Genomic DNA, 10690 nt, shown 5'->3' on the forward strand with positions numbered 1-10690 from the left:
ACTTGTGAGCATAAATGGTATTTAAAGAAATTTGTAACATCTGTTCTTTTATATGAAATATTCATGATTTCCAAAAGCGATAAAGTAAAAAGGACTGAAATACAAGTGTGATTTGTTGCCTGCATTCATAATGGAAGAAACCCCAAAATTTCAGTAACAAGTTAGTCAAAATAAAAATGTATTTTCCCATCCAAGTTCACAGACTATCCGGTCCCTCAAGGAAGCAAAAGACTTCTAAAGAGAAGTTTGGAAACATGAACAATTTGCCTGAGTTTTCAGAAATAAAGCAAACTGGAGTACTTCTTGGTTCTGTTTTATCCTCATCACATACTCAGGATAGGCAAGCCAGATCCCACGGTGTCCCTGGAGCCACGGGTCCCATCCTGCACCTCTAAAATGGGCTTCCACTCAGATAGCTGGAGGCCCTGTCCACATTTGCTCTGCTCATCCGCTCACCAACAAAGACCTCCCTTTGTTTTGCAGGTTTTGAAAGCTTCTCCTGCTGCTTCAAATTTCTTAGCCATGTTCACAAATGGACATGAGCTGGGGCAGGCTTTCACTTTGTTTTTGGAGATCTTTATACTGCGCCTTCTTTTCTGAGAGTTCCAGTTTCTAGTTTCCAGTCTTTTCTTTAGTGGTTGTATCAGTCAGAGAAACAGAGTCCAGAAAAAATAGAACCAGTAGGAGAATATAAATGAGTGAATGAATGAGTGAATGAATGTTTCTAGGACTGGCACGTATGAAATCCGCAGGGCAGGCCTGTACTTTAATAAAATCTCAGGCAGAAGCCGAGGCTACAGTCTTGAAACCAAATTTATTCTTCCTCAGGAAAACCTCCATTTTGCTTTTAAAGCCTTTCAACTGGTTGGAAATATTAATTGGTTAGAAATAATAATTGGTTCAACTGGCTAGCTTATCCATATTACTGTGGATACTTAGGGTCGAGTAATTGTAGATTTAACCATATTTACAAAATATCTTCACAGTAACATGTAGATTACTGTTCAGTTGAATCAGTTGAATAACTGGATAGCATAGCCTAGTTGAGTTAATACACCACACTAACTGTCACCGTGGTAGACTCCTCTCCTTTTCTGTGTCCCAGTATACTTGTTCTTCTGGTTTCTCTCTCAAGCATATGGAAAATGGCACTGTCTGCCCCTCCCACTCTTGTTTACATTAATGTCAGCAGGCTGTGACACAGAGATCCCCACCTTCTCCAATTTCAGATTTGTGGGACAGAACTAATGTAAGAGGCCTTTCCATGGTCTTTGCTGGTCACACTTGGAATTGAGTAGAAGAGAGAATTCACACCATTTCTGGAAACAATTGCTCTAAGTCTCAATTTTTTCCCTCTAGCTTGTTAAACAACTGCCTTCCCAGAATTTCAGTGCAAATGTAGACAGCTGCTAACCAAAGGGAAAAGCCAAACAAAATACTATTGGCTCTGCTGTCTTTCTGACTGCCACAGTTTGGTCAAAGCCATATGAGGTGTGACTGTGCTGCTTATGACTATATTAGCTCCAAGTGCACTAATAATATAATGGCTATTCTTACCATATGAAGGAAAATAGGTGATTATTCCTTAGAGTCTCAAACTAATTGTATAGACTTTCTATGTTTTACTGAAATGAGAAATCTAGTAGAGTCATGGGCTTTTACACCTCACTCCCCACCTCCCATCATATATGTAGGTGGAGGTAAAGGCCTCTTATAGTGTGACAGAGAACTTCAAATATTGATAGAGTTTAGAAAAACTAAAATAGTGATTTCAACATTATCACCATGATAATAGATTTCAAGCAACACAACCAATCATCATTTCATAGGGGAAGTTACTTTCACAGTTTACGGCAACAATTGGGAGTTTCATTGGTGCTTACTGTTCAAATTTTATTCCCAAGGACAGATTTATTTTACAGAGAATAGAATAAATTGGGAACACTTACAAGTACTCACACGAGACCTCATGACAATCTAGAAATTCTTATGAATGTCTCAATTTGACATCTTACCAAACAGATCCTTTGGACAAGTTTTGGGACAAGAAAGCTTCTCTCTCTCTGTAGTTGCAGAGGAGAAGGGACTGCTCTCTCCTTTCTCTCTAAGACTAGGTTTAATTATGAAGTCTTGTATTTTTAAGGTGTGACTCTGGAATTCCACTAGCTAACATTATAAGCAAGAAGCAGGCAGGTGGAAGCCAATTTTCTGGAAAGAAATGGGGTTAAGGAATGACTGAATTTTTAATTAAAGACTGAAACAGGACTGAGAGCTCGCTCCCTTCGGGGACCAGTTCTGGGTGCTGGGAGTATTCTGGTGTCAGTGTGGTGTGTTCCCTCCCTTGGGCCCCGGGTCCCACTCCCACTCCCCGCGGAGGAAGGAGAACTGCCCTGCTCGCAGTTTCTGGGACAGGACGCCTCGGGCTCCCGCGGGAAGGGATTCACGTTTTCCTGTAGCCGCGCGGTTCCTTAGGTCTTCGTGGTGGTGGAGCGGGGATTGACTCGTCGTTAGGGTCTGGGGTCGTCGTGGAGATGAAGCATTTGTGCTGCTCCTGACCCTTCATGGGGAGAAAATCCAGATGCACACAACAAAGGCAAGGATCATTCCCTTTCACAGTCGATTTAAGAACTGGTAAACGTGTTGGCTCCGTGGCTTAGCTGGTTAAAGCGCCTGTCTAGTAAACAGGAGATCCTGGGTTCGAATCCCAGCGGGGCCTTTTGTGATTTTTCCCACCCTCAATAAAGAGGATGAGTGATCAAAGTGTAATATTTGGGATAGATTACTCTGCAGAGTTTGGAATTTAACTCTACTGTTTTATATGGGTCTGAGGGTGGCCTCTCTGCATAGAAGAAATGTAAAGATGAACTTACATTTCTTTAGGGAGAAAGAATTTCTACCTTATGTCAACATCTTTATTGCCCATGTAATATATTTTTAGCACTTGCTAAAGGAACCAGGGAAAGCTGAAGGCAAAATCACCAAGTTTAAACTACAAACTACATCATCATCTCTGGTCATTCTATTCTCTTTCACCTGGGGGAATTCCAAAGGGATGCACTCTCACAATCTGCAGGCAGTATTTTTAGAAGGGTCAACCTCTGGCATGATTGATAAATGTGTTGTTGAAAGCCACCAAAACCCAACCATATAACACAAGCTGTAAATGAATATTTTAAAAGGTGATTTTGTGCCCAGAATTTTTTTGGAAGGGAAAATCAAACAGAAACAAATATTTGTTACCGTGATTTCAGAAAAGAGCGTGTCAGGGAGAAGCATCTATGTGATTGTCCATCAGAGTGGGTGGCCCACTAGAACAGGCAGACTTGAAAAAGGCAGGCTGACTTGAAGAAGCTCAGAAGAGCTGAGGCACCTACTCCCAAACTTTCCAAGAGGGAAGAAAAAATGGAAAGAGGGAAAGAAGTCTGGAGTTCTACTTGCAGCCAGGCCCCTCCAGAAACTAAGACCAGAGAGATGGAAGCTCACTGTAGCTGTTACCAGCCCTCTTAATCATCTCCCACCGCCAAGCTCCCCACCACCTGGCACAAAAATTTCCACCAGCCTGCTTTTACCTTCAGAGCACATTATTTTATGTAGGTGGTCAAGGGTTGAAATATGATCTCTTGTTCTATCTATGGAAACAAAATGTCACAATGCTTTGAGGAAAAGTTCAGACACCAACTCTATTCTTGTGGAGAATTTCTCCGCTCACTCTGCAGCTTAACTGCCCACTTTTCTTTAGAGGCATCAGCAGTAATGAAAAGGCAGATTCTTTTTCACTACACCCTCCCATCCTCTGCTCATGAAAGCCTTTTTTTCCAGGCCTAGAGTACAGAATTCTATCAAATGCAGAGGACAGCTGAGTGACTGTATAGAAGTCAATACTAAACCACTACTTCATCCCGTTACTGAAATTGACTTAATCTTCACCCCCCCTGCTCCATAGGGGTCCAGGAACACCTTTACTGGGATGCTTCCAGCCAAGAGGCCCTCAATTGATTGCATGAGGTAATAGTACTGGCTACTAAAATGTATAGAATGTTCCAGGTGATGAATCTAACCATCTCTCCCAAAAGCTTAAAAGCCTTTCTAACTCTCCATATTTTCAATCATGAAAGTGATTTATACGTACCGGTGGAAATGACTTAATCAAATGTTTGTTTATTCAAGCGGTGCCTATTTGTCCAGAGCCAACTATAGGGCAAGCACCATGCTAATCACACATGGGTCCTGAATTCTGTTCTAAAAAGACTAGGGGACGGTGTGGTAAACAATTCAATGGCAGTTCCAGGATGGTAGCATGTAATAATACTGGGAGTGGGGACACTGTGGGCCATGGTTTGCTATTTAACCCAGACTGGCGGAGGTAGAAGGAAGTGGGGGAAGACTTCATGAAAGAAGTGACATCCAGACTGAGCATGAAGGAAATGTAGGAGACTTCTTGCAGACATGAGAATGGATTGAGGAGAAGGAGTGGAAAAAGTGCTCAGGGCAAAGGGGAAACTGTGTGACCAGAGGTGTGAAAGGGGATGCCCAGTGCAGGTAAGTGGAAGCAATGAGCGGGGGAGGTATGTCTGCATCTGAAACTTTTCTGTGTCTGGAGATGACCAAAGGCCTTTGGGCATCCTCATCATTTGTGGCCTCATGAAGATCACAGATGGACATGACCTGATAATTGACAGTTATCAAGTGCTTCATGTTCATTTGTTTTGTTTTGTTTTTGCTTTATGGTTTTGTTTGTGTTTATGTTTGTGTTTTTCAAAAAGACCATGTGTTACCAAAGCAGAAAGGGTGGCATTTGGAATTTACCAGTTGTGAGTAACTAGAGTCTACAGCTGGACTGCTGAGATTTTTCTGTGAGGAGGTGGAGCTGGAATTCCCATTTCACCCTGGATAGCAATACTCATCTACTTGCTTTTTATCTTTGTTGCCATCCTGTCTACTTCTTGGGGCAAGGGCTATATCTCTGGATCTCCAGAGTTCAACATAGGCCCCAGCAAACAGCAGGTGCTCTATTGGAACAAAAAAATATCATTTATCTGGTGTTGGTTATTTACCAGGCATTTATTATTTGCCAAGTATTTAATACATACTAAGTTATGCAATTCTCACAGCATACTTACAAAGGATTGTTCAATTATTTCCCATATTTTAAAGAGGAGGGCACCAAGGCAGAGGGATACAAAGTCACTTGCCTGGAAAGTCATAGAGTTCATAAGTGGCAGAGTCAGGGGTGAGCTCATGTAACCAGAATAGCATTAAATCAACCTGTTGGCCCCCCAAGTATCTCCGAATGCTTCTCCTCTTTGCACCTATTTGCTGTTCCCTCCTTTGTCATGTGCTGCTGAGACCCAAGTGGGGACTCAAAACGGGCAGAAATGGACTGAATATATGGCCACCTGGACAATAAGGAGAAACCTACTTTAGTTGTTCTTTACTAACCACCTTATTGATGACCATCTTTCTAAGAAATACCAATTCATTTTTCTTTCACTATATGTATGAACCTTCCTGTGAATTTCAAGGAGTTTGGGAGAGGGCAGAATGATTCTGAATGTCAATGATCACAAAACAGATTTGCCCCATTTGCTGTCTTTCTAAGTGAGTATTTGATTAGATTTCTTTTTTAAAAAGGAACAGTGGGGAGAAAATTCCAGTTATCTGAGATTTTTTATTATTTGGGGCTTTGCAATAAATTGTGTAAGAATAATAATATTCACTGTCCAAGTTTTGAGTTCAAAATAGAAACACCGTATGCTAATATTTGTAATTAGCTATTAATGCTTAAGATAAGCAGGCTGGACATCAGGAACCTTGAATTTGGGGAATATTTCTGAAGATGTCACTACACATGAATTTCTGTGTTTCTAAATCACATTCCCTGGGTCCTGAATCCTTTTCTGAAGCTCAAAGTTTGCAAACCGTCAGACTCTCATGCTGTTATGACAGGGAAAGCTTCATAATGGAATAGATGGGAGGATGTTCATTGAGAGCACCTTTTCTGTGGTGGGGAGGCATGGGACCAAAACTGGGAGTCATCCCTGGGTGAGTAGGCAAACACACACTTGTGGCAATTGAAAGAAATTGGTCTTTTTTTTCCAGGCCTAGATGTACATACAGCAGCATAAATAAACCTGAAAGCCATGGTAGGACGGAATATGGTAAAAATAGAATGAGATATAGGAGGCAGCGTCATTTATGTAAAATAAGAGGGAAGCACTGAAACCAAAAACAAATGTTCTACAAAAAAAACATTTAGAAAGGAAAAGATGACCTCTCTCCAGTAATTTCTTACGGGGGTGAGGGATGGGAAATAAGCTTGAAGGTGAATATTAGAAAGAAATCTATAAGTAAACAGAACAAAAGAGGGGCCCTGGGGAACATCAGTGTTTGTGATTTAGGAGTTGACATGCCTTTCATTCCTTGAATGTGAGAAAGATAGGAGATGAAGGTAAAACTACTAGATCTTATGTCTTCTAGATAGAGTGCTTAATTTTAGAGCGTTGATAAGAAATTTTAAAATATTGATCATTCCACACGAAGGAGAATATAGGAAAAGGAGGCAGGATACATCCAATTGCTAAAAACGACTTGTCAGGAGTGGGATTCGAACCCACGCCTCCAGGGGAGACTGCGACCTGAACGCAGCGCCTTAGACCGCTCGGCCATCCTGACTCGCTGAAGGTTTGGCTTGCTCTGAATATATTTCTGGGTCTCCGGAAACACTATTAATTTATTCAAGATAAGGGACTTCTCCGGAGAAAGAGTTAAAGTGCGCCGGAGTAATCCGCCGGCATGCCCGCCTGGGAAGCGCCGCACGCGGCCGGGTTCCCGGGGCGGCCAAGGAGCACCTGCTCTGCGACCTAGATTCCAGGTCCCGCGGAGGGCGGGGCGGGATGCGGGAGAAGAAGGGCACCCTCCCTCCACTCTCGGGGAGTCCTGCAGAAAGCCACCGCGTTCTCCCAGGTCTTAGGCCGCGGCAGGTGAGTGCGGGCTGAAGCCCAGCCCGCAGTTGCTCACTCTGGGAGCCAGGTTAGGAGGCCGGCTGGTCTGGCTCCGGGTTCTGAGTTCATTTTGCTCTATGCACTGAGGACTTACGGTGTTACTCTAAGGATATTTTACTGCAAGAGGTAGTTTGAAAAAGGGGGGGGGGCAGTGGGGGGAGTAGTTTCTGTATCTAGTAAACCTGGCACAGGGGGCCCTTGATACCATGCAGCCACCTTTCTAAACATACCTAACATCATATATGACCTTTTCTCGCCAAGTGTTACAATCAGGATCCTGTGGTCAGAAAAGCATTCACTGCAAGTCCGGGAACCTGACTGCGACTTTCAAACAAAGCTAGGACTAGTGTATTAACTGCCCGCAGTATTTCAGACAAGACATTTTGTCTCTGTCCATCTGAGAAACTGCTTTCCTAGGTGCTTTACAGTTTCATCTAAATTCAGTTAAGGAAATACAGTGCTTCATCTCATAAATGATGCATCAAATCCTCCTCTCTGGGGAACCAGTTAGAGGCAAATTCTTAGTCTCAGCCAGACCTACTGAATCAGACATTGTGGGGACAAAGTCCAGTAATCTGTGTCTAATAACTGCTCCATGCAATTCCAAGGCAGGCCCAAGTGTGAGAGTCACCCGCTTAAAGCCTAGCAACCTGTAATTCTTTTTTTTTTTTAACTTTTACACTTAAGTATTTTATTATATGCTGCTGCCAGTGTATATAAAATAATTGCCCTTGTGAAATAGAAATTTATGAAAATTCAGAGAGGTAGATGTTAAGGACTGACAAAGATAGAAGTTTATATAGTATGGCACGTGTTATAGGGATAAGCTTTTGTACAGGCTTCAAATTTAGTTCTCCTTTGAATATTCCCTGGTTCGTGTAAAGTGGTTTAGAAAACCATCAAAAGATTCGTTTTACTACAAAAAGGAACAGACTTTCTGGGGTCTGAAGGGATTCGTACTTGAAGATACACCAGTTTGCAGGGGGTCGTGTTGGGCATTCTGCACAGAAATGTTTCAAATCTGCAGCTGCCTGGGAGACTTTCACGCGGTTGAGCCCCGCTTCCAGCCGGAGCTGCTGAACCACTTTCTTCATGGCAGCGACGCTGGAGGAACCAGACATGGCGCTCGCAGGTGCTGGGCCGGCTCGTCCGCGGGTGGATCCGTCGCGCAGTGGGTCCGAGGGGCGCAACCTGTAATTCTTAACAGATCCACTGCTCCGCCGGTAGCAGGAGGTGACATGTGAAAGCATGTAGCTATTGCCAACATCCTCCCCACCTCAGACCTGAGAGTTCCACCTGGGAATTGTATTTGTTAAGAATTCCCCTCCACCCCTGGGTGATTCTCCTGTGAACCCATGTTTGAGTCATTATTTTAGAAGCTTTAGAAAAAGGCTGAATCTTTCTTTTAAGGGTAAAGTGGAGGAGCCACATTCAAAAGAATGTTCAGACCTCTGTGGTACAGGCCTCTGGCCCAAAATATTTGTGAATCCTAGAGTGCCAGAGTCCAAAGCACAATTTACGATGGATGTTCATAGGCTCCGTATATGTGTACCCACGTGCACTGGGATGTCTGGATATGAATCATTGGAGATAGCCAGGGATGACTATGACCAAAGGAAGGTGTCCCCTGGTACCTGAAATGCCAGAGCCCACCTGTCCAGGAGAAAAGACGGAAATAATCTGTACAGAATATTAAAATTCGATTATTGGAGTGGTTGTGCAGGAGGAGGTTGTATGTAAGCGTTTTGTGAAGACAAATATAATCTCTCAAGGATACAGATAAACTTTTTGGGTTTTAGAGGTCTAGCAATACCCGATGTCATCTCTTTTAGAAAATTCAGAAATAAAGCCAGGACTACCAAGATTGATTGTTTCCTCTAGGCACTTGGTAGCTGGTGCCAGTTGGAGAGAGCCTGGAGGTTCATCAGATAAGTTCTTCCTTAGAGGTGTCTCATGCAAAGAGGTGAGAGCTGGGGGTGGAGTGGGTGAGTGGAAAGGAAGGACACAAATGTTTCCTAAGAATCTACTGTCAGCTCAGTACTGTACCTGGTGACCATTTTCCTTGAGTGGTCAGGGAAATCATGGATCATGGGGAGGTCAAGGAAGGGGAGAGGAGTCACAGAGCTGATTAAAACCTATGATGTCTTTCTATTCTCAGAGAGGGGTTCTTGTGGCAGCCCTGTGTATTCTGAGTGAGATTTCACATAAACATTTCAGGATACACGTTATACATTAAACCAGCAGAGCAACTACCTAAGGTTCCCAAATATTTTTAAAGAACTTTGGATTTTGTTTTTCTTTGACTTTCTAGAAGTATAATTTGAACACAAATGAATACTTAAAGCCGTGATAAATAATGTTCTTCTCCCAAGGGTATTGGGGTGTGGGGCATGGCATGAGGTGGACAATGTGGTGAGAAGTGTTTGAGGCAGGGGCTCCAATGGAAAGGAAGACACTGGGTGTTGAGGATCCATGAAATGATGAAGGGGCCCTTTCTATCTGGTTCACCAGGTCCCTGCTCTTGGTCCGAGTAAAAGGTGGCACATTTCATTGCTTTTTTTCTTCTCCTGACCCTCTTCATGCCTAAGACTCACCCAATCAATGGATCCCACCTTAGTAATCTCTCTAAGTCTCTAGTCTTGCTACTCAATCGTGGTTTGTTCTGTGGAATATGTCCTAAACAGAGAGAGAACAAGGACACTCGCTTTCAGATCCTTACTTGGACACAGACTATATGCTTTAATTAGATATCTTTATGACTCCTGGCTTCAGTTTCTTATCTCTGAAATCCCCAAATAACACCTGTGTGGGGCTCCTGATGTACAAGCCTTTATGCGTATTCATAAAGGTGTTGGGGTCTCCGGGCTGATAGTAACAAAGATGAGTAATAGAGAGTTGTTGACAATGTCGTATGTCACGATACACAGTGAATGTGATGATAATAGGCCTGTCTGGTGTTCAGAATCGCCCCCTAAGAGACAATGTTGGGCTTTACTTTGTCACAGTCCTCTGTGAGGGTAGTTAGTAGACTGAAAATTAGAAAAATTGGATCTTAGCTTACTCATGAGATATGTCATGTGGTACAATGATGGAAATAATATGTCCAGTGTGAACATAATCTGGAAGCTGGCTTTCTTGTTGTTGGATCTGTAATAGATCTGATTTTGATGATTTCTTGGCAGGCGACACACATATCAGGTGATATGGTCTCCCACCATTTGGTGGACCTTTGGAGACTCACAGTCTGCCCCTTTGGGCTGTGGAGATGCTTGAATTGCATTAAGGTCAAGGCCTTCTGTGAAGGAGACCATTTTCAATCCTTGGGACCACACAGGGGAAAGTGGGCATCTTACTGAACGACAAGGGTCTTGAAATAGGAAACCATAGGGCTTCCCCTCTGGAAGAGTGGTTTCTAAAGATCACCCAAGTGTTTCTGGTTTTCCAATTACAAGGCATTACCATTAAAAATTTCCCAAATCTTTCCTCCTCCTGGAGGAGTACTGTTTACATCTGAAGAGGTGGCCTCACTCACCTATACCAGGAGTCAATTACCTTTTTAGTAGTAGACATGGAGTCACCTCCCAAACAGAGGCTACAAGTCAGCAGCCACGGGTACTCCGGCCTTTCTGTAAGCAGCTAGATGCTAAGGGGAGAGCAGCCCCTAGTGCCTGCCTGCCCCTGCCAGCCCA

At 43.2% G+C, this 10690-nt stretch overlaps 2 non-coding genes and 1 pseudogene across 2 annotated transcripts; 1 reads left to right on the top strand and 2 right to left on the bottom strand.

Annotated features, from left to right (window-relative positions):
- The first annotated feature begins 2642 nt into the window (after positions 1 to 2642).
- TRNAT-AGU (transfer RNA threonine (anticodon AGU)) lies at positions 2643 to 2716 on the top strand. The gene has a single exon. It is a non-coding gene; the product is annotated as a tRNA-Thr (tRNA).
- A 3873-nt stretch (positions 2717 to 6589) lies between these two features.
- TRNAL-CAG (transfer RNA leucine (anticodon CAG)) lies at positions 6590 to 6672 on the bottom strand. The gene has a single exon. It is a non-coding gene; the product is annotated as a tRNA-Leu (tRNA).
- A 1023-nt stretch (positions 6673 to 7695) lies between these two features.
- On the bottom strand, positions 7696 to 8153 carry LOC129507621 (guanine nucleotide-binding protein G(I)/G(S)/G(O) subunit gamma-5-like; annotated as a pseudogene).
- Between the last annotated feature and the right edge of the window lie 2537 nt (positions 8154 to 10690).

Source organism: Nyctereutes procyonoides, unplaced genomic scaffold (assembly GCF_905146905.1).
Source record: "Nyctereutes procyonoides isolate TBG_1078 unplaced genomic scaffold, NYPRO_anot_genome, whole genome shotgun sequence".
Lineage (NCBI taxonomy): Eukaryota > Metazoa > Chordata > Mammalia > Carnivora > Canidae > Nyctereutes > Nyctereutes procyonoides.